Raw genomic sequence first — 22,941 nt, 5'->3', positions numbered from 1 at the left:
CTGGCATGGAGACAATGGAAATAAGGCAAACAAGTAGTGAAGTCATGGAACCTATACAGAATGAAGAGGAGGAGGTGCTTGCTATCTTGAGGCAAATCAGAATAGTTAAATCCACAGGACCTGACAGGGTATTCCCTCAGACCTTGAAGGAGACTAGTGTTGAAATTGCAGGGGCCCTGGCAGATATATTTAAAATGTCGATAACTACAGCTGAGGTGCTGGAGGATTGGAGGATGGCTCATTTTGTTCTGTTGTTTAAAAAAGACTCTAAAAGTAATCCAGAAAATTATAGACTGGTAGGTTTGATGTCAGCAGTAGGTAAATTATTGGAAGGAGTACTAAAAGATAGGATCTACAAGTATTTAGATAGACAGGGACTTATTAAGGAGAGTCAACACGGCTTTGTGCGTGGTAGGTCATGTTTAACAAATCTATTAGAGTTTTTCGAGGAGGTTACAAGGAAAGTGGATGAAGGGAAGGCAGTGGATGTTGTCTACTTGGTCTTCAGTAAAGCCTTTGACAAGGTCCCACATGGGAGGTTAGTTAGGAAGATTCATTTGCTAGGTATACATGGTGAGGTAGTAAATTGGATTAGCCATTGACTCAATGGGAGAAGCCAGAGAGTGGTAGTGGAGGATTGCTTCTCTGAGTTGAGGCCTGTGACTAGTGGAGTGCCACAGGGATCAGTGCTGGGTCCATTGTTATTTGTCATCTATATCAATGATCTGGATGATAATGTGGTGAATTGGATCAGTAAATTTGCTGATGATACAAAGATTGAAGGTGTAGTGGACAGTGTGGAAGGTTTTCAAAGCTTGCAAAGGGATTTGGACCAGCTGGAAAAATGTGCTGAAAAATGGCAGATGGAGTTAAATACAGACAAGTGTGAGGTATTGCACTTTGGAAGGAAAAACCAAGGTAGAACATGCAAGGTAAATGGTAGGGCACTGAGGAGTGCAGTAGAACAGAGGGATCTAGAAATACAGATACAAAATTCCTTAAAAGTGATGTCACAGGTAGATAGGGTAGTGAAGAGAGCTTTTGGTACATTGGCCTTTATAAATCAAAGTACTGAGTATAAGAGTTGGAATGTTATAGTGAGGTTGTATAAGGCATTGGTGAGGCCAAATTTGGAGCATTGTGTGCAGTTTTAGTCACTGAATTACGGGAAGGATATTAATAAGGTTGAAAGAGTGCAGAGAAGGTTTACAAGGATGTTGCCGGGACTTGAGAAACTGAGTTACAGAGAAAGGTTGAATAGGTTAGGACTTTATTCCCTGGAGCGTAGAAGAATGAGGGGAGATTTGATAGAGGTATATAAGATTATGATGGGTATAGATAGAGTGAATGCAAGCAGGCTTTTTCCTCTGAGGCCGGGGAGGAAAAAAACCAGAGGACATGGGTTAAGGGTGAAGGGGGAAAAGTTTAAAGGGAACATTAGGGGGGGCTTCTTCACACAGAGAGTGGTGGGAGTGTGGAATGAGCTGCCAGATGAAGCGGTAAATGCAGGCTCACTTTTAACATTTAAAAAAACTTGGACAGGTACATGGATGAGTGGTGTATGGAGAGATAAGGGCCAGGTGCCAGTCAGTGGGACTAGGCAGAAAAATAGTTTGGCACAGCCAAGAAGGGCCAAAAGGCCTGTTTCTGTGCTGTAATGTTCTATGGTTCTATCCACACGATCTATGCCTCTCATCATCTTATACACCTCTATTGGGTCACCTCACTTCCTCCGCCTCTTCAAGGAGAAAAGGCTGAGTTCACTCAACCTATTCTCATAAAGGAGATAGAATTGTGATCACTATCTCCAAAATGCTTTCCCTCTGAGAGACCTGACTCTGACCAGGTTCATTTTCCAATACCAGATCAACTATAGCCTCTCCTCTTGTAGGCTTATCTACATATTGTGTCAGGAAACTTTCCTGAACCCACCTAACAAACTCCATGCCATCTAAAACCCTTGCTCTAGGGAGATGCCAATCAATATTTGGGAAATTAAAACGTCCCACCATGACAACCCTGTTATTATTATTTATTTCTAGAATCTACCTCCCTATGTCCCTGTTACTATTGGGTGATCTATAAAAAACAGCCAGTAGAGTTATTGACCCCTTCCTGTTTCTAACTTCCACCCACAGACTCCGTAGACAATCCCTCCATGGCTTCCTCCTTTTCTGCAGCCGTGACATTATCTCTGATCAGCAGTGCCACACACCCACCTCTTTTGCCTCCCTCCCTGTCCTTTCTGGAGTATAGTAAAACAAAGGGATGTGGGAATATAGATACATAATTCATTGAAAGTGGTGTCATAGGTAGATAGGGTTGTAAAGAAAGCCTTTGGCATTTTGGTCTTTATAAATCAAAGTATTGAGTGTAGAAGATGGGATGTTATGTTGAAGTTGTATAAGACGTTGGTGAGTACTAATTGGGAGTATTGTGTGCAGTTTTGGTCACCTACCTACAAGAAAGATGTAAATAAAGTTGAAAGAGTGTGGAGAAGATTTACAAGGAGGTTCCTGGGTCTGGAGGATCTGAGTTATAAGGAAAGATTGAATAGGTTAGAACTGTATTCTTTAGAATGTGGTAGATTTAGAGGAGCTTTGATAGAGGTGTACAAAATTATGAGGGGTATAGATAGAGTAAATGCAAGCAGGCTTTTTGCCACTGAGGTTGGGTGGGATTTTAACCAGAGGTCATAGTTTAAGGGTGAAAGGTGAGAATTTTAAGGTGAACATGAGGGAATACTTCACTCAGAGAGTCATGAGAGCGTGGAATGAGCTGCCAGCACAAGTGGTCCATGCAAGCTTGATTTCAATGTTTAAGAGAAATTTGGATAGATACTTGGAATGTAGGGAAATGGAGGTATATGGTCCCAGTGCAGGTGGATTGGAGTAGGCAGTTCAAATGGTTTCAGCAGGAACTAGATGGGCCAAAGGGTCTGTTTCTGTACTGTACTTCTCTATGATACTATGGCTCTAAGGTGATGAGTACCAGAATGCAGTGGTGGAAACAGAGCTCCTGGCATCATTTAAGAAACGTCTGAACAAGCACTGGAATTGTCTGGGCATAGAAGGTTATAGGCCAAATGCTTGAAGGTGGGATTTTTACAGATGGGTACCCATTGGTTGGTGTACACAGGAGCCCAACAGCAAATGTCCTGTAACGTTTTGACTGTATGATATCAGCATTTCACCACATTCTAGGTCTTTCTCTCCAGCATTTCATGGGATGTGATACAGCACCTCTCCCTGGGTAGCAGCTTCCTCTGTACATGGCGAATCGAGGCATGGCGCAACTTGGCCCTCACCGTATCTGACAGCAACATCTTGCGGTACTGAAAGAGGCAATGCGCATCACATTACATCAGTGGCCACTTTATTAGATATACCTTTACACCTGCTTGCTAATGTAAATATCTAATCAGCCAATCATTTGGCAGCAACTCAATGTAAAGAAGTATGCAGACGTGGTCAAGAGATTCAATTGTTGTTCAGACCAAACATCAGAATGAAGAGGAAATGTGATCTGTGACCTTGACTGTGGAATGAATGTTGGTGCCAGACAGGGTGGTTTGAGTATCTCAGAAACTGTTGATCTTCTGGGATTTTCACACACAACAGTTCCTAGAGTTTACAGAGAATGGTGTGAAAAACAAAAATCATCCAGTAGGCAGCAGTTCTGTGGGTGAAAATTCCTTTCTTAATGAGAGTTAGTCGGAGGAGAATAGCCAGACTGGTTCAAGCTGACAGAAAGATGACAGTAACTCAAGTGACCAAGCATTCCAGCAGTAGTGAAGCACCACATGTCGAACCTTGAAGTGGATGGGCTACAGCAGCAGAAGACCATGAACATACACTCAGTGCCAGAATGTATGGAATAAAGTGGATGGGATGCAGCAGCAGCAGGTACTGATCTCATATCAGGCAATACAGAAGAATAGGCAGGAAGGTAAGTGAGGTGGTGTAGATTGATGAAATCGGGCCGATAGTGAGAGACGATATAAGATCTAAGGAGCAGTATGTTGAATCCATCTGGGTAGAGATTAGGAATAGTAAAGAGAAAAAATCCCTTTACTATTGGCTGGTGGGAGTTGGCTATCAGCCACTGAATAATAACATTACAGTGGCACAGGGAATAAACAGAAATATCTGAGGCATGTAAGAATGGAACAGCAGTTATCATGGGGTACTTTAACTTGCAGATTGGATGAATCAAGATGGTTGAGTCAGTCTTGAGGAGGACTTCATAGAATGCATCCGTGATGGCTTTCTTGAACAACTTGTTACTGATCCCTACAAGGGAACGTGCTATCTCATATCTGCTCTTGTGCAATGAAACAGGTAAAATTAGTGAACTTGTAGTTAGGAATCCTCTTGGAAAGAGTGATCACCGTATGATTGAGATGTTCATACAAATGGTGGGTACAATAGTTTGATCTAAAACTATTCAAAAAAGGATGTAGATAAAAGGCAGGTAACTATAGGCCAGTTAATTTAACGTCTGTAGTTGGGAAAATACTTGAAGCTATCATTAAAGAAGAAATAGCAAGGCATCTGGAAAGAAATGGATCCATCAGGCAGACGCAGCATGGATTCAGCAAAGGCAGGTTCTGTTTGGCAAACTTACTGGAGTTCTTTGAGGATATAATGAGCCCAGTAGATAGAGGGGAACAGATGGATGTTACTTACTTGGATTTCCAGAAGGTGTTCGATAAGGTGCTGCATAAAAGACTTATCCATAAGATAAGGATGCTTAGAGTTGGGGGTGATGTATTGGCATGGATAGAGGATTGGTTAACTAATAGAAAGCAGAGAGTTGGGATACATGGGTGTTTCTCTGGTTGGGAATCAGTGGTGAATGGTTTTTGCAGGGGTCAGTGCTGGGCACCGCAAGTGTTCATGATATACATTAACGATTAGAAAAGGGGAATGAGTGTAGTATCTAAATTTGCTGATGACACTAAATTGAGTGGAAAAGCAAATTGTGCAAAAGATACAGAGAGTCTGCAGAGAGATATAGATAGGTTAAGTGAGTGGGCAAGGATCTGGCAGATGGAATAATATGTTGATAAATGTGAGGTCATCCAATTTGGAAGGAAAAATGAAAGAGCAGATTATTATTTAAATGGTAAAAAATTGCATCATGCTGCTGTGCAGATGGATTTGGGAGTGAGTGCTTGTGCTTGAATCACAAAAGCTTGGATTGTAGGTGCAGCAGGCTACCAAGAAAGAAAATAGAACGTTGGCTTTCATTGCTAGAAGGATTGAACATGAGAGCAGGGAGATTATGCTGCAACGGTACAGGGTACTGGTGAGGCTGTACCTGGAGTACTGCATATAGTTCTGGTCTCCTTATTTGAGGAAGGATATACTGGCTTTGGAGGCAGTGTAGAGAAGGTTCACCAGGTTGATTTCAGAGATGAGGGAATTTGTCTATGAGGAGTGATTGAGTCGCCTGTGACTGGAATTCAGAAGAATGAGAAGAGATCTTATAGAAACATACATAATTATGGAAGGGATAGATAAAATAGAGGCAGGAAAGTTGTTTCCACTGGTAGGTGAGACTAGAATTAGGGGACATAGCCTCAAGATTTTGGGGAGTACATTTAGGATAGAAATGAGGAGGAACTGCTTTTCCCAGAGTTGTGAATCTGTGGAAATCTTTACCCAATGAAGCAGTGGAGGCTACCTAAGTAAGTGTATTTAAGACAAGATTGGATAGATTGTTGCATTGTAGGGGAATTAAAGATTATGGGGAAAAGTCAGTTAGTTGGAGATGAGCCCATGGCCAGATGAGCCATTATCTTATTGAGCGGCGGAGCATGCTCGACAGGCCAGGTGGTCTCCTCCTGCTCTTATTTCTTATGTTCTTATGTACCTAATGAAGTGGATGGGATACAGCAGAAGAAGACCATAAGTACACATTCAGTGGTCACTTTATTAGCAATTTTATTAGGATGAACAGTGACTGACAGATAAAGCAGTAAATGCTGATTATCAGATGGAAAAATGACTGACAGAAAGTTCAGAATCAGAATCAAGTTTGAGATCACTGGCATATATTATGAAATTTGTTAACTTTGCAACAGCAGTACAATGAAATAAGTACATGATAAATATAGAAAAAAATCTGTATTTCAGTAAGTATACATAAGTATATTAAATAGTTAAATTAAGTGCTTGACAGGTAAAGCAATTCTTAACAAATGGGACTGTGTCAAACAGACTCTTTTGCTGGTTCAGGAGTAGTTGTCTACCTCCGGCCATCGGACTCCTGGACAGGCTTCACTCACTTCAGTGCTGAACAACCTCCATGGGTGTGGCCTGTAGCTATTGGGCTTCTGGACTGGCTTCACTTGCCTCAGAGCTAAATGGAGTATTGTGAACAGGTTTGGGTCCCTTTTCTTAGAAAGGATTTGCTGAAACTGGAGAGGGTTCAAAGGAGGTTCATGAAAATGATTCCAGGATTGAATGGCTTGTCATGTGAGGAGTATTTGATGGCTCTGGGTCTATATTCACTAGAATTCAGAAGAATGAAGGGTGACTTCAATGAAACCTATTGAAGGGTGAAAAGCCTTGATAGAGCGGATGGGTGGAAGAGCCTAAAACCAGAGGACACAGCCTCAGGCATTCTTTAAGAACAGAGATGAGAAGGAATTTCTTTCGCCAGAGAGTGGCAAATCTGTGGAGTTCTTTGCCACAGGCAGCTGGGGAGGTCAAGTCCTTATGTATATAAGGACTCTGTGGTTAAGAAGGTATACAGTGCATTGGCCTTCATCGATCGTGGGATTGAGTTTGGGAGCCGAGAGGTAATGTTGCAGCTATATAGGACCCTGATCAGACCCCACTTGGAGTATTGTGCTCAGTTCTGGTCGTCTCACCACAGGAAGCATGTGGAAACTATAGAAATTTATAAGGACATTTACAAGGATATTGCCTGGATTGGGGGGGGGGGGCATAACTTATAAGAATAGGTTGAGTGAACTTGGCCTTTTCTCCTTGGATTGATGGAAGATGAGAAGTGACCTGATAGAGGTGTATAAGATGATGAGAGGCATTGATTGTGTGGATAGTCAGAGGCTTTTTCTCAGGGCTGAAATGGCTAGCACAAGAGGGCACAGTTTTAAGTGCTTGGAAGTAGGTACAGAGGAGATGTCAGGGGTAAGTTTTTTATACAGAGAGTGGTGAGTGCATGGAATGGGCTGCCGGTGACGGTGGTGGAGGCGGATTCGATAGGGTCTTTTAAGAGACTCCTGGATAGGTACATGGAGCTTGGAAAAATAGAATGCTATGGGTAACCCTAGGTAATTTCTAAGGTAAGGACACGTTCGGCACAACTTTGTGGGCTGAAGGGCTTGTATTGCTCTGTACGTTTTCTATGTTTCTATATTTAAGGCAGAAGTTGATAGATTGTTGATTGGTCAGGACATGAGGGGATATGGAGATAGGGGTGAGAGAAATCAGCCGTGATGAAAAGGTGGAGCAGACTCAATGGGCCTAATTCTGCTCTCTGTCTCCTGGTCTTATGGTCTAAATGGACTCTATGGCCATCGTGCTCCTGGTACAGCTTCACTTGCCTCAGCGCTGAGCTGGCTCTGTGCAGTGGTCTCACTTTCGGCCACTCTGCATGCAGTTCATATTCTGTGTGTTATTTGTTTATTTTTTATTGTTTGCACAATTTGTTATTTTTTCACATATTGGGTGTTTGATGGCCTTTATTGTGCATTTTTTTTAATGGATTCCATTGTGTTTCTTTGAGACTGCCTGCAATAAAACAGATCTCAAGGTTCTATACAACTCTGGCAGGATACTTGGGAGTGTGGAGGAGCAGTGGGATCTGGGGGTACATGTCTACAGATCCCTGAAAGTTGCCTCATAGGTAGATAGGATAGTTAAGAAAGCTTATGGAGGGTTAGCTTTCATAAGTCGAGGGATAGAGTTTAAGAGTCGCGGGGTAATGATGCAGCTCTATAAAACTCTGTTTAGGCCACACTTGAACTATGTCCATTTCTGGTACCTCACTATAAGAAGGATGTGGAAGCATTGGAAAGGGTACAGAGGAGATTTGCCAGGATACTGCCTGGTTTAGAGAGTATGCATTATGATCAGAGATTAAGGGAGCTAGGGCTTTACTCTTTGGAGAGAAGGAGGATGAGAGGAGACATGATAGAGGTATACAAGATATTAAGAGGAATAGATAGAGTGGACAGCCAGTGTCTCTTCCCCAGGGCACCACTGCTCAATACAAGAGGACATGGTTTTAAGGTAAGGGGTGGGAAGTTCAAGGGGGATATTAGAGGAAAGTTTTTTTACCCAGAGAGTGGTTGGTGCATGGAATGCACTACCTGAGTCAGTGGTGGAGGCAGATACCCTAGTGAAATTTAAGAGACTACTAGACAGGTATATGGAGGAATTTAAGGAGGAAGGATTTTTGGGAAACAGGGTTTAAGGGTCGGCACAACATTGTGGGCCGAAGGGCCTGTACTGTGCTGTATTGTATTATGTTCTATGTTCTAACACACACAAAATGCTGGTGGAACGCAGCAGACCAGGCAGCATCTATAGGAAGAAGCACAGTTGACATTTCGGGCCGAGACCCTTCTTCAGGACTAAGCGAAATAAAAGATAGTAAGAGATTTGAAAGTAGGAGGGGGAGGGGGAAATCCAAAATGATAGGAGAAGATAGGAGAGGGAGGGGTGAAGCTAAGAGCTGGAAAAGTGATTGGCAAAAGGGATACAGAGCTGGAGAAGGGAAAGGATCATGGGATGGGAGGCCTAGGGAGAAAGAAAGGGAGAGGGGAGCACCAGAGGGAGATAAAGAAAAGGCAAAGAATGATAGTGAGATAGTGATAGCCACCCCACTCAGGATAGAGTTCCCCTTGTCCTCACCTACCTCCCCACCAGCCTCCAGGTCCAACATATAATTCTCCGTAACTTCCGCCACCTCCAACGGGATCCCACTACCAAGCACATCTTTCCCTCCCCCCTTTCTGTTTTCCATAGGGATCATTCCCTATGCGACTCCCTTGTCCATTCGTCCTCCCTGTCCATTCCCACTGATCTCCCTCCCAGAACTTATCCTTGTAAGTGGAACAAATGCTGCACCTGACCGTACACTTCCTCCCTCACTACCATTCAGGGCCCCAGACAGTCCTTCCAGGTGAGACGACACATCACCTGTGAGTCGGCTGGTGTGGTATACTGCGTCTGGTGCTCCCAGTGCGGCCTTTTATATATTGGTGAGACCCGACGCAGACTGAGAGACCATTTCACTGAACACCTACGCTCTGTCCACCAGAGAAAGCAGGATCTCCCGGTGGCCACACATTTTAATTCCACATCCCATTCCCAAACAGTTATGTCTATCCATGGCCTCGTCTACTGTCAAGATGAAGCCACACTCAGGTTGGAGGAACAACACCTTATATTCTGTCTGGGTGGCCTACAACCTGATGGCATGAACATTGATTTCTCAACTTCAATTAATGCCCCTCCTCCCCTTCTTACCCCATCCCTGATATATTTATTTATTCCACCCTCCTTTTTTTTCTCTCTCTGTCCCTCTCACTATCATTCCTTGCCTGTTCTCCATATCCCTCTGGTGCTCCCCTCCCCCTTATTTCTCCCTCGGCCTCCCATCCCATGATCCTTTCCCTTCTCCAGATGTGTATCCCTTTTGCCAATCACTTTTCCAGCTCTTAGCTTCACCCGTCCCCCTGCTGTCTTCTCCTATCACTTTGGATTTCCCCCTCCCCCTCCTACTTTCAAATCTCTTACCATCTTTTCTTTCAGTTAGTCCTGCCGAAGGGTCTCGGCCTGAAACTTCGACTGTGCTTCTTCCTATAGATGCTGCCTTGGCCTGCTGCGTTCCACCAGCATTTTGTGTGTGTTTCTTGAATTTCCAGCATCTGCAGACTTCCTCATGTCTCAAGGTTCTATACATAGTTTGATAACAAATGTACTTTGAACTTTGAACTGGATTGGATCAAGGCTGGAGAAGCCAAGGTAGTTGCTGATTGGAAGGGTGGATTATGGATTACTGCTGTAGTTACTAACCTGGATCTCACTGCTCTGAGTGGCTATTTTTTCCTGTGTCAATGTCACCATTTTATCAATTGACTCTCTGAAGTGAGCAAGGTGAGGGTTTAAAACCTGAGCACAGTTAGAGAAAGAACATAATTAATAAAACTGGCCATGGAATCACAACAAGAGTCCATACTCATGTAACAGAGAGAAATGGGGGTGGGGGGGAGAGAGAGATAGAAATAGGGAGAGAGAGGGCGGGAGAGGAAAGGGACAGAAGGAGCAGTGAAGAGGGAGATAGAGAGATTCTTAAATATGTAGAGAGAGAGAGAATCAGAATCAGACAAGTTTATTATCATTGACATGTCATGAAATTTATTGTTTTGCAGCAGCAGTATAGTGCATTACATTAAAAAACAAAAGTTACAACTTATAAATTACTATAAGTTACAATAAGAAATATAAATATATAAATAAGTAGTACAAGAAGAGAGCAAATACTGAGGTAATGTTCATGGGTTCACTCCATTCAGAAATCTGATGGCAGAGGGGAAGAAGCTACTCCTGAACATTGAATGCGTGTCTTCAGGCTCCTGTGCCTCCTCTTTAATGGTAACAATGAGAAGAGGGTATGTCCTGTTTGATGGGGATCTTTAGTGATGGATGTAACCTTCCTGAGACATTGCCTTTTGAAGATGCACTTGATGGCGGGGAGGTTAGTGCCCAGGATGGAGTTGGCTGAGTTTACAACCCTCTGCAGCTTTTTCCAGTCCTGTGCAGTGACCCCTTCATATCAGACAGGGATGCAACCAGTTAGAATGCTCTCCAAGCTACATCTGTAGAAATTTGCAGGAGTCCTTGGTGACATATCTGTAACGAGGTGACTGTAGAATATCATTTTTGTATTGTTGAAGTATTCATCCTAGTAATGCTGAAATCGCTTCCTGAGCCTTTAAGAGAAAACGGTGACGTCATTTTGCACGGGTGGAATAGAACGAAGAGTTGCCCTGTTGTAGAGAAAATGATGATCGAGTGCTTTCCCCATGTCAGGTGAGGAAAGACTTGCCAGTAAAATTTATCAGCGCTGGATTGCGTGATTGGTGACGTCTCCTATCGGCCGAGTAAGTTAGTCTTTGTAGTAATTCAACTACAAGACAATGTATTGTAAAAGTTTATTTTTGTCTTTCTTTCTAGTTTCATGACTGGGTGTGAATGCAACAGAGTAACGTGAATCTCCGTTTAATCTGTTCAAGGTTTAATCTCTGTTTACGTAGCGTGAGCGAGGAGAACTCGTTTCAAGGTCTCGCCTGTTTGTGTTTGGAAGTAAAGCACGTGGGTGCCAGAATATATCAGTTGGTTGAGATGAGATGTGTTTATTAATATTTTCGATGTTGTGTATAAGGTACAGGGTTGGTGGGATTCTAACATTGTATTGTTTTTTTTAGAATTACCACTACCGTATTGGTTTTGTATATTTTGTTTTAGTTATTTTCATACTGCATACGAAACGAGTATGGTGTGGGCCAAAATTAAACTGAGATTTTAACAGCGGGAACTGTGTTCTTTTTAAATTTATTTTGTCGTTTTTATTTTGATACTCTCTTTCTGCATTAAAATATCTAAAACAGTTAAAGGAATTAAAGACCCGAAAAAGTATTTGTTGTCTTGCGTGTGCAATTTTCCCCAGGCTACAAAATATCAAATCGCCTCAAACTCCTAATGAAATAAGTCCACGTGCTTTCTTTGTAATTGTATTAATATGTTGGGAAGACAGAGAGCGAGAGAGAGGAGAGAACTGGATTCATGAACGACAGATGGATAGAAGTTTGGATAAAATAATAAAAATGAGCTCTATTTGTCACATGTACATTGAAACTTCGAATATATGCTGGGGTCAGCCTGCAAATGTTGCCATGCTTCCGGAGTCCCCCGCACAGTGACGGGGAGAAGGTACTAATGGCTGCCGCTGGAATAACATTATGTTAACCACTGTGGTACTGTGCTGCACCCAGATGGCAGACATACGCATAGGTAGATAGAAAGGACCAGGAAGTGATGGACAAATGGATGAAAAACAAGTGAGATAGAGGTGTATAAGATGATAAGAGGCATTGATCGTGTGGATAGTCAGAGGCTTTTCCCTGGCTGAAATGGTTACCACAAGAGGACACAGGTTTAAGGTGCTGGGGACAGAGGAGATGTCAGGGGTAAGTTTCTCACTCAGAGTGATGAGTGCGTGGAATGGGCTGCCGGCAATGGTTGTGGAGGCAGATATGATAGGGTCTTTTAAGAGACTCCTGGATAGGTACATGGAGCTTAGTAAAATAGAGGGCTATGGGTAAACCTAGTAATTTCTAAGGTAGGGACAGCTTTGGGCTGAAGGGCCTGTATTGTGCTGTAGGTTTTCTATGTTTCTAAGAAAAGGACAGAGATAGAAAAGGGCAGGTAGGAAGAGGTGTGTGGATGAATACATAGAGAGAAGGAGAAATACATAGAGGAATAGAGAAGGATGGAGATAAATAGAAAGATAGGTGTGAGGTGGAAAATAATAAATACTGTATATAGATCAGTGAAGAGATAAAAAGGAGAATAAAGATAGACGGATGAAGAAAGAGGGAAAAGGAAAGAATGATACATGTATAGAGGGGGAGGGAAGTAAGATGTTTATATGGAGAGATAAACTAGGAGAGAGGAGGAAAGAGTAACAGAAGAGATAATCATGGGCGATGTTTTGCATTATGTTCATTATTGCCACACTTCAGGCATGTTAAAAAGGACTGCTGGTCTCATCGACCTGAAAGGTGTTTATTTAAAAAATATCTTTCAATCCCCAATTCCTTTGTTGGTCAGCCATGGCTACCTGACCACAGTATGGGCTTATTAGTGAGGGTAGTACCAGGTGGCTGCAAAGCAACTTTCCCTCTAATTTGTAATGACCAGTGTGTGCACAAAAATCCTGTGCTGTGCAACATTTTACGCAGTGACGTGTACACTGAATAATTTCTTCAAAAAAAAAACAGTATAAATAAGCCTGTTCTAAAATCTGCAGGCAAAATCATTGTACATTGTCAACACCGTCCACATCAGAAACCAGAAAAGGAAATGTGATTATGTACAGTCCTGAAATATACTCAACATGCCAGCAAAGTAGAGGGTGGCAACCTTTTGTGCGCAGTTAAGATTCCTTTGTGTACTAGTAGCAAAATGTGCATGAACGCACACATGCGCATACCTTCGAGGGGATGTTGCTGCAAATGTCCAGCACAGCTGTGGCAGGTCTGTCGCACAGCATGCCCTGATCTGTACTCAGCATTACCTTTGCACTGAGCCTTTGCCCCTGTTTACTAGGTAGCTGTGGGGTTCCTGAGTGAGAGTCCCAGGTAACAGATACCTAAGTAGGGCCTCACCTGTGTGTATATGCCTTGGTCCTCCATCCCCTTTTGCTTCACTTTGTGGGGCATTTTAAGAAACTGGATCCTAGAAAAAGACCACATTGTAATTTTTAAAAAGCTGGCTGGCTGTAGAACTTGTGTATAATCTGCATTTAGTTTATCTTTTTCTTGTGAATGTTATTTCTCTAAACTGTAAAATCCCACAACGTTTGAGGTGGTGCAGTATCCCAGCAGCCTCCCAGCTCCAGGGACCTGGATTCTATCCTGCCTCTGCTTTTGGCTGTGTGGAATTTGCACTTCCTCACTGTAACTACATTGCTTCTATTGGGTGCCCTCGTTTCTTCCCACACCCCAAAGACAGTGTGTTAATGGGTTGCTGTAAATTGCTGCCAGTGGAGTGTAAAGTACCAGACGGCTTGTAGAATCAGAGGTTGGGGGACATGTTGATAAGAATGTCCCACACCACCAGGTTCAAGAAAAGAAAAGCTAATTCCCTTCAACCATTCAATTCTTGAGCCAACCTGTACAATATTAATCACTATCTTGGTCGAGCAGCACTATATAAAACCTTCTTGTAAAACCTGTGTATAATCTGCATTTAATTTATCTTTTTCTTGTGAATGTTGTTTCTCTAATCTTCTGTGCCTGTACATAGGGGGTGGCATGGTATGGTAGCATAACATTTTATAGAGCCAGTGACGGAGATCAGGGTTCAATTCCCGCCACTGTCAGTGAGGAGTTTGTAAGTTCTGCCCAATACCGCGTGAGTTTCCTGTGGGTGCTCTCGCTTTCTCCCACATTCCAATAATGTATGGATTAGAGTTAGTAAACTGTGGGCTGTGCATTGGTGCCAGAAGCACAACAACACTTGTGGGTTGCCCCCAGCACATCCTAGGACTGTTTAGGTCATTGATGCAAAAGATGCATTTAACTGTAAGTTTCAATGTTTTGATGTATGTGTGACAAATAAAGCTAATCTATAGAGAGAAATAAAAAGTCAGTGTTTTGTGCCGACCCTTCATCAGAATGTATCAGGAGTCCTGACGAAGGGCCTTAGTCTGAAACATTGACTTTTTATTCCTCTCCATAGATGCTGCCTAATCTGCTGAGTACCTCCAGCATTTTGTGTGTGTTATTCTGGATTTGCAACTGCAGAATAAATGTGCTTAAAGTTAATCAGATGCTGCTGCAGAGAATGGAGGGATATGGACCATGTGAACTCCAAAGGAATTCACTTAATGAGCCATCATTATCATAATAGGTTCAACATGATATTGTGGGCTGAAGGATCTGTTCCTACAGTCATAGAGAAGTACAGCACAGAAAAAGGCCCTTCAGCCCATGTAATCTATGGTGAAACCATTTAGATTGCCTACTCCCAATGACTTGCACTGGACCATAGCCCTCCATATCACTACCATCCAAGTACCTATCCAAGCTTCTCTTAAATGTTGAAATTGAACTCGTATGGACCACTTGTGCTGGAAGCTCATTCTACACTCTCACGGCTCTGAATGAAGAAGTTTCCCCTCATGTTCCCCTTTAACTTTCACCCTTAAACCATGACCTCTGGTTGTAGTCCCACCCAACCTCAATGGAAATAGCCTATTTACATTTATCCTATCAATACCCCCTCATAATTTTATATACCTCTATCAAATCGCCTCTCAGTCTTCTATGTTCTAAAGAATACAGTCCTAACCTATTCAATCCTTCCTTATAACTCAGGTCCTCCAGCCCTGGCAAAATCCTTGTAAATTTTCTCAGTACTCTCTCAACCTTGTTTATATCTTTCCTTTAGATAGGTGACCAAAACTGCACACAATACTCGAAATTAGACCTCACCAACATCTTAAGCAGCTTCACTATAACATCCCATCTTCTGTACTCAATAAATTGAAGGCTAGTGTGCCGAAAGTTTGTATGACACTCCAGCCTTCCTGTGTTCGAATGCTCTGTAAAGATCCTCAAATCATCAAAGGAAGCAGGTTAGGCAGCATCTATAGAGAGGAAAGCTGAGCTAATATTACAGGTACACTAGAACTGGCCAGTTTTAAAGGCAAGGCAATGTGTGACAGACATAGAAGGCAATACCACCTTCTATGTTCTTGCTCACTTTTTCCATTTCTTTTTCTTTTTGCTCTTCGATCCTGAATCCTTTTCCTCTGCAACCCCTTTCCCGTCGATTGACTCCTCACCGAGACTCCTTTCTGCTGGAGGAATCACATTATTTATCATAGCATTCTCAGAGTCCAACTACCAATAATCATAATTGCAATGTCTACATTGTGGCAGCAACTACACTTCAAAGTCATGCATATTGTCATTTGCACAAGTAGAGGTGCAGCAGCTTCACAGGCACATAGCATTAAATACAGACCATTCATGGGAGAAATATGTTAAACATACATTATATCAACTTATACACAAGCGAATGCAATCAGAACAAAAATACAAAGTCCATTTTAGTGCAAAGGGATCAAGGTGGTCATACAGTAGTTTTGCCATATTGCCATATAGTGATTAGAAATGTGCAGGTTGGTTTCAAGAACTGAATAACTGAAGGGAAGTCCTGAACCTGGTGGTGTGGGACTTCAGGCTTCAAGGAACATCATTGGCTACAGGAATTCCTGTATGGAATGTTATGGGTTCAACTCCCGTTTAGAAAGGAGCCTGAAGTTCCAGTTATTTTCCTACAATCATCAGATTCTTGAACTGACCTGCACAACTCTAACCCTCCTGCTTAGAGGATTAAGGAGGTTCAGCAGGTCACTAAAATTTCTACAGATTTATTTTTGAAAGCATGATGATTTGTTACAGCAATCTAAGAAGCTGCAGAGGGTAGTGGACTCTGCCCAGTACACCAGGAGCGTTTCTCTCCCCATTATCAGCAGTACGTACATCAAGCAGCACCTCAGAAAGGCAATGTTTATCATCAAAGGTCACCACCATCCTGGCCATGCTATTTTCTTGAATCAGCCTTCTGGATGGAGGTATACAGAAGCCTAAAGTCCCACACGACAGAGTTCAAAAGGTTCAAAGGTTCATTTGTTATCAAAGTATGTATGCAGTATTCAACACTGAGATTTGTCTTCTCTGGATAGCCATGAAACAAAGAAAACCATGGAATTCATTCAAAGAAAAACATCAAATCTCCCCTGCACCAAAAAACCTACAGTTTGCCCCAAATTTAAATCTCAAGGGCAACAGGAGCATCAAACTCACCCCTCCTCCCACAAAAAAACAAATTGGTGAGCTGCCAGAATAACCCATTTTTGCCTGTTCTTTCTTGTTGCCTTCTGAGCTATTGTATTTGGGGGAAGAGGTTGGCAATAAGAAAGAATGGACCAAAACACAGAATATAGAAGACATAAAACTGCAAAAATGCCAGTTCAGTCCATAAATCACAGAACTATGATGCCATCCTCCAGCAGCCTCAAGGGGCAGCTTAGGAACAACTACTTCCTTTCAATAAAAACACAAAATGCTGGCAGAACTCAGCAGGCCAGACAGCATCTATGGGAGGAGGTAGTGATGACGTTTCGGGCCAAAACCCTTCATCAGGAGGGTGATGAGCATTTTGTGTTTTTATTTATTTCCAGCATCTGCAGATTCACTCATGTCATACTTCGTTTCAACTCTGGTACTAGAGCCGGTTCAACACTACCTCAGTATAGCAACACAAGGACCAGATTGTCTTATGATGGACATCATGTTTCTTTTGTTCTAATTGTGCATAATTTATGTTTATCTTGTGAATGTTGTTCTGCTTTGTGTCTGTGATACAGCTGAAGTAAGTATAATTTATGCTTACATTTTTTTTGTAAATGCTGCTTATCTGATCGTGTGTCTGTGATGCTGCAAGTAAGGTTTTCATTGCACCTGTGCATATGACAATAAACTCAACTTTGATGTTTGGCTTTTGACCTCTTGCATTATCAGAGCCTTGTTTATAATTGTACACTTTTCAACATCATCATGTAAAATTTACATTCTTTGTTATCTACAGTACTGTGCAAAATTCTTGGGCACTATGTCTAAGTGCCTAAGATTTTTACACAGTACTGTATTTGTCAACATGGAGCAGAGAGTGAGTTTGTAAATCTGGTGGGAGCAAAGGAAGTTGGGAATGACTTAGGTGGAGTGGTGCAGGAGGGGTGTAGAACTGTGGCAGAGAAGGAGTGCCAGGGTGTGGTGTGGCATAGGTGCAGGCACACCCAGCCCAGAGACACCAGGCAAGGTTACTTGATTCCAAACAATCGGTTTATTGATCTTTACAAAATGTCTCTCTGGTGCTTCCCACTCCTTCCCCTCTTCCTTGCCAGTTCAGAATGAGGTTTATCATCACTCACATGTCCATAAGACATAGGAGCAGAATAAGGCCATTCAGCCTATCAAGTCTGCTCTGCCATTCCATCACGGCTGATCCTGTATGTCATGAAATTTGGTCTTTTTGTGACAGCAGTACAGTAAAGTACATAAAATTACTACACAGTGCGAAGTCTTAGGCACCATATAAGAGTCTAATATTTTTGCACTAGTACTGTAAATCTATGTGCCGGTGATGCAGCTGCAAGCTTGTTTTTCATTATACCCTTACCTCCCTGTACTTCTGCATATGAAAGGAAACGTAACTGTGCAGAGTAATCCTGGCTGTCCCTGAGGGAGTGACATATTGACAGGTTATGTTTCCTGAGTTAAACCAGTGAGGAGGAGGTAAAAGATCCCGTGAAACTATTTTGGAAAACAATTGATTTGTTCATATACTGCAGGTCAATATTTTACGTATTATATTGTATTTGCTTATTATGGCACATGTACCAAGACAGTGAAAGCTTGTCTTGCGTACTATTCATGCTGATCAAATCATTACATGGTGCATAGAGGTTAAAACAAAATTAAAGAATAATTCAGGGGGGTAGATTTAAGACGGAGATGAGGAGGAACTGCTTTCCCAGTGAGTGGTGATTCTGTCGAGTTCTCTGTCCAACGAAGCAGTGGACGCTACCTCAGTAAATTTATTTAAGTCAAGGTTGGAGAGATTTTTGCATAGTAGGGAAATTAAGGGTTATGGGGAAAAGGCAGGTAGGCGGAGATGAGGCCCTGTCCAGATCAGCCATGATTTTATTGAATGTTGGAGCAGGCTCAACAGGCCAGGTGGCCGACTCCTGTTGTGACACAGCTCAGTCAGTCATGGAAACTAGCCTCCCGTTCATGGGCTATGTCTACACTCCTTTCTGCCTTGATAAAACTGCCAACACAACTAAAGACTCCACTATCCCAGAAATTCTCTCTTCTCTCTCCTCTCAGAAGATATGAAAGCCCGAAAGCACATACCACATGCTCAAGGACAGTTTCTATCTTGCTGTTATAAGAATATTGAACAGAAATCTTGTGTGGTAAGCTGGAGTTTTGACCTCATCTTCTAACTTTATTAACTGCCTGCACTGAATTGTAATCTGCTTTAATACCAGACTTATGTTGCTTTATGGCAGCAGTACATTGCAATAAGAAAAATACTATAAATTATATAAGAAATATATAAAACATATTTAATAAGTAGAGAAAAATGAGAGCAAAAATAGGTGTGTTCATTGACTCATTGTCCATTCAGAAATCTAATGGCAGAGGTGAAGAAGCTATTTCTAAAAAGTTGACTGTCTTCAGGCTCCTATACCTCTCTTAGAAACATAGAAAACCTACAGCACAATACAGGACCTTTGGCCCACAAAGTTGTGCCGACCATGTCCATACCTCAGAAATTACTAGGCCCTCTATTTTACTAAGCTCCATGTACCTATCTGAAAGCCTCTTAAAATACCCTATTGTATCCGCCTCCACCACTGTTGCCGGAAGCCCCTTCCATGCACTCACCCCCACTCTCTGAGTAAAAAACTTACCCCCTGACATCTCCTCTGTACCTACTCCCCAGCACCTTAAACCTGTGTCCTCTTGTGGCAAACATTTCAATCCTGGGAAAAAGCCTCTGACTATCCACATGATCAGTGCCGCTCATCATCTTGTACACCTCTATCAGGTCACCTCTCATCCTCCTTCGTTCCAAGGAGAAAAGGCCGAGTTCACTCAACCTATTCTCATAAGGCATGCTCTCCAATCCAGGCAACATCCTTGTAAATCTCCTCTGCACCCTTTCTATGGCTTTCACATCCTTACAGTACTCCAAGTGGGGTCTGACCAGGGTCCTATATAGATGCAACATTACCTCTTGGCTCCTAAATTCAGTTCCATGACTGATGAAGGCCAATACACCATACGTCTTCTTAACCAAAGAGTCAACCTGCGCAGCTACTTTGAGCGTCTTATGGACTCGGAACCCCAAAGATCCCTTGGGGATCCTCCACACCACTAAGAGTCTTACCATTGAAGTAAGGGGAATTATGAGGCTATCAGGCAGAAATTGGAGGCTTAAATTGGAAACGGATGTTCTCAGGGAAAAGTACAGAAGAAATGTGCTATTATTCTGCCATCACATTTGATCTACCAAAATGAACCACTTCACACCCATCTGTATGAACTCTATCTGCCACTTCTCAGCCCAGTTTTGCTTCCAATATAACTCAGAGTCCTGCCATGTGCAGAAGTTCGCTGATGACACGGCCATAGTGGGGTGTGTCAGGAATGGACAGGAGGAGGAGGAGTATAGGAAACTGATACAGGACTTTGTGATATGGTGCAACTCAAACTACCTGCGTCTCAATATCACCAAGACCAAGGAGTTGGTGGTGGACTGTAGGAGATCTAGGCCTCATATGGAGCCAGTGATCATTAATGGAGAATGTGTGGAGCAGGTTAAGACCTACAAGTATCTGGGAGTACAGTTAGACGAGAAGCTAGACTGGACTGCCAACACAGGTGCCTTGTGCAGGAAGGCACAGAGTCGACTGTACTTCCTAAGAAGGTTGGCATCATTCAATGTCTGTAGTGAGATGCTGAAGATGTTCTATAGGTCAGTTGTGGAGAGCGCCCTCTTCTTTGTGGTGGCGTGTTGGGGAGGAAGCATTAAGAAGAGGGACGCCTCACGTCTTAATAAGCTGGTAAGGAAGGCGGGCTCTGTCGTGGGCAAAGTACTGGAGAGTTTAACATCGGTAGCTGAGCGAAGGGCGCTGGGTAGGCTACGGTCAATTATGGATAACTCTGAACATCCTCTACATAGCACCATCCAGAGACAGAGAAGCAGTTTCAGCGACAGGTTACTATCGATGCAATGCTCCTCAGACAGGATGAAGAGGTCAATACTCCCCAATGCCATTAGGCTTTACAATTCTACCGCCAGGACTTAAGAACTTTTTAAAAGCTACTATTAATGCTTTTTGAGATGGTGATTTAGATGCATATCATATTTTTTTTTACTGAGGTAAGTATTGTATGTAATTAGTTCTGCTACAACAAGTGTATGGGACATTGGAAAAAAAGTTGAATTTCCCCATGGGGATGAATAAAGTATCTATCTATCTATCAATGTCCCGCTGTAACCTCTGACAGCCCTCCACACTATCCACAACACTTCCAACCTTAGTGTCATCAGCAAACTTACTAACCCATCCCTCCACTTTCTCATCCAGGTCATTTATAAAAAATCACGAAGAGTAAGGGTCCCAGAATAGATCGCTGAGGTGCTCCACTGGTGACCGACCTCCATGCAGAATATGACCTGTCTACAACCACTTGCCTTCTGTGGGCAAGCCAGTTCTGGATCCACAAAGCAATATCCCCTTAGATCCCATGCCTGCTTACTTTCTCAATAAGCCTTGCATGGGGTACTTTATCAAATGCCTTGCTGAAATCCATATACACTACATCTACTACTCTTCCTTTATCAATGTGTTTAGTCACATCCTCAAAAAATTCAATCAGGTTAGTAAGGCACAACCTGCCCTTGACAAAGCCATGCTGACTATTCCTAATCATATTATACCTCTCCAAACATTCATAAATCCTGCCTCTCAGGATCTTCTCCATCAACTTACCAATCACTGGGATAAGACTCGCTGGTCTATAATTTCCTGGGCTATCTCTATTCCCTTTCTTGAATAAAGGAACAACATCCACAACCCTCCAATCCTCCAGAACCTCTCCCATCCCCATTGATGCAAAGATCATCACCAGAGGCTCAGCAATCCCCTCCCTCACCTCCCACAGTAGCCTGGGGTATATTTCGTCCAGTCCTGGTGACTTATCCAACTTGATGCTTTCCAAAAGCTCCAGCACATCCTCTTTCTTAATATCTACATGCTCAAGCTTTTCAGTCTGTTGCAAGTCATCACTAAAATCACTTTTCCATAGTGAATACTGAAGTAAAGTATTCATTAAGTACCTCTGCTATTTCCTCTGCTTCCATACACACTTTCCCACTGTCACACTTGATAGGTCCTATTCTTTCACGTCTGATCATCTTGCGCTTCACATACTTGTAGAATGCCTTGGGGTTTTCCTTAATTCTCCCCGCCAAGGCCTTCTCATGGCCCCTTCTGGCTATTCTAATTTCCTTCTTAAGCTCCTTCCTGTTCGCCTTATAATCTTCTGGATCTCTAATATTACCTAGTTCTCTGAACCTTTTTGTAAGCTTTTCTTCTTTACTAGATTTATTACAGCCTTTGTACACCACGGTTCCTGTACCCTACCGTAACTTCCCTGTCTCATTGGAACGTACCTATACAGAATTCTATACAAATATCCCCTGAATATTTGCCACATTTCTTCCATACTTTTCCCTGAGAACATCTGTTTCCAATTTAATCCTCCAATTTCCTGCCTGATAGTCTCATAATTCCCCTTACTCCAATTAAATGCTTTTTTAACTTGTCTGTTCCTATATCTCTCCAATGCTATTGTAAGGGAGATAGAATTATGATCACTATCTCAAAAATGCTCTCCACTGAGAGATCTGACACCTGATCAGGTTCATTTCCCAATACCAAATCAAGTACAGCCTCTCCTCTTGTAAACTTATCAACATACTGTGTCAAGAAACCTTCCTGAACACACCTAACAAACACCACCCCATCTGAACCCCTTTCCCAAGGGGTTCTCTGATGATTGTAATAAGAAGAGAGCACATCCTGGGAGGTGGGGCTTTTTAATGATGGATGCTGCCTACATGAGGTATTGCCTTTTGATGATGTCCTCAATGCTTAATGAGGCTATGGTGGAGGTGATGATGGAGCTGATTGAGTTTATAATAATATTCAGATTTTTCTTATCTTGTATAATGGTGTCTCGCTACCAGACAATGATGCAATCAGTTAGAATGCTCTCTACAGTATATCTGTAGAAACTTGTTTGACTGCTTTCTAAGTAACTGTAACACTCTATTCTGCATTTTATTACTGCTTTTCCTTTGTACGACCTCAATGTACTGATGTGATGAAATTATCTGTATGGATGGCATGCTAAGCAAAAGTTTTCACTGTATCTTGATACATGTGACATTAATATACTAATTAACAAATAACCATTTCCAAAGGAAGCAAGGAACCCCCCCCCCTCATTTCAGAACAAATGTCCCT

This window comes from Hemitrygon akajei, chromosome 25, assembly GCF_048418815.1.
Source record: "Hemitrygon akajei chromosome 25, sHemAka1.3, whole genome shotgun sequence".
NCBI classification, from domain to species: domain Eukaryota; kingdom Metazoa; phylum Chordata; class Chondrichthyes; order Myliobatiformes; family Dasyatidae; genus Hemitrygon; species Hemitrygon akajei.
This window is presented reverse-complemented; position numbering follows the sequence as displayed.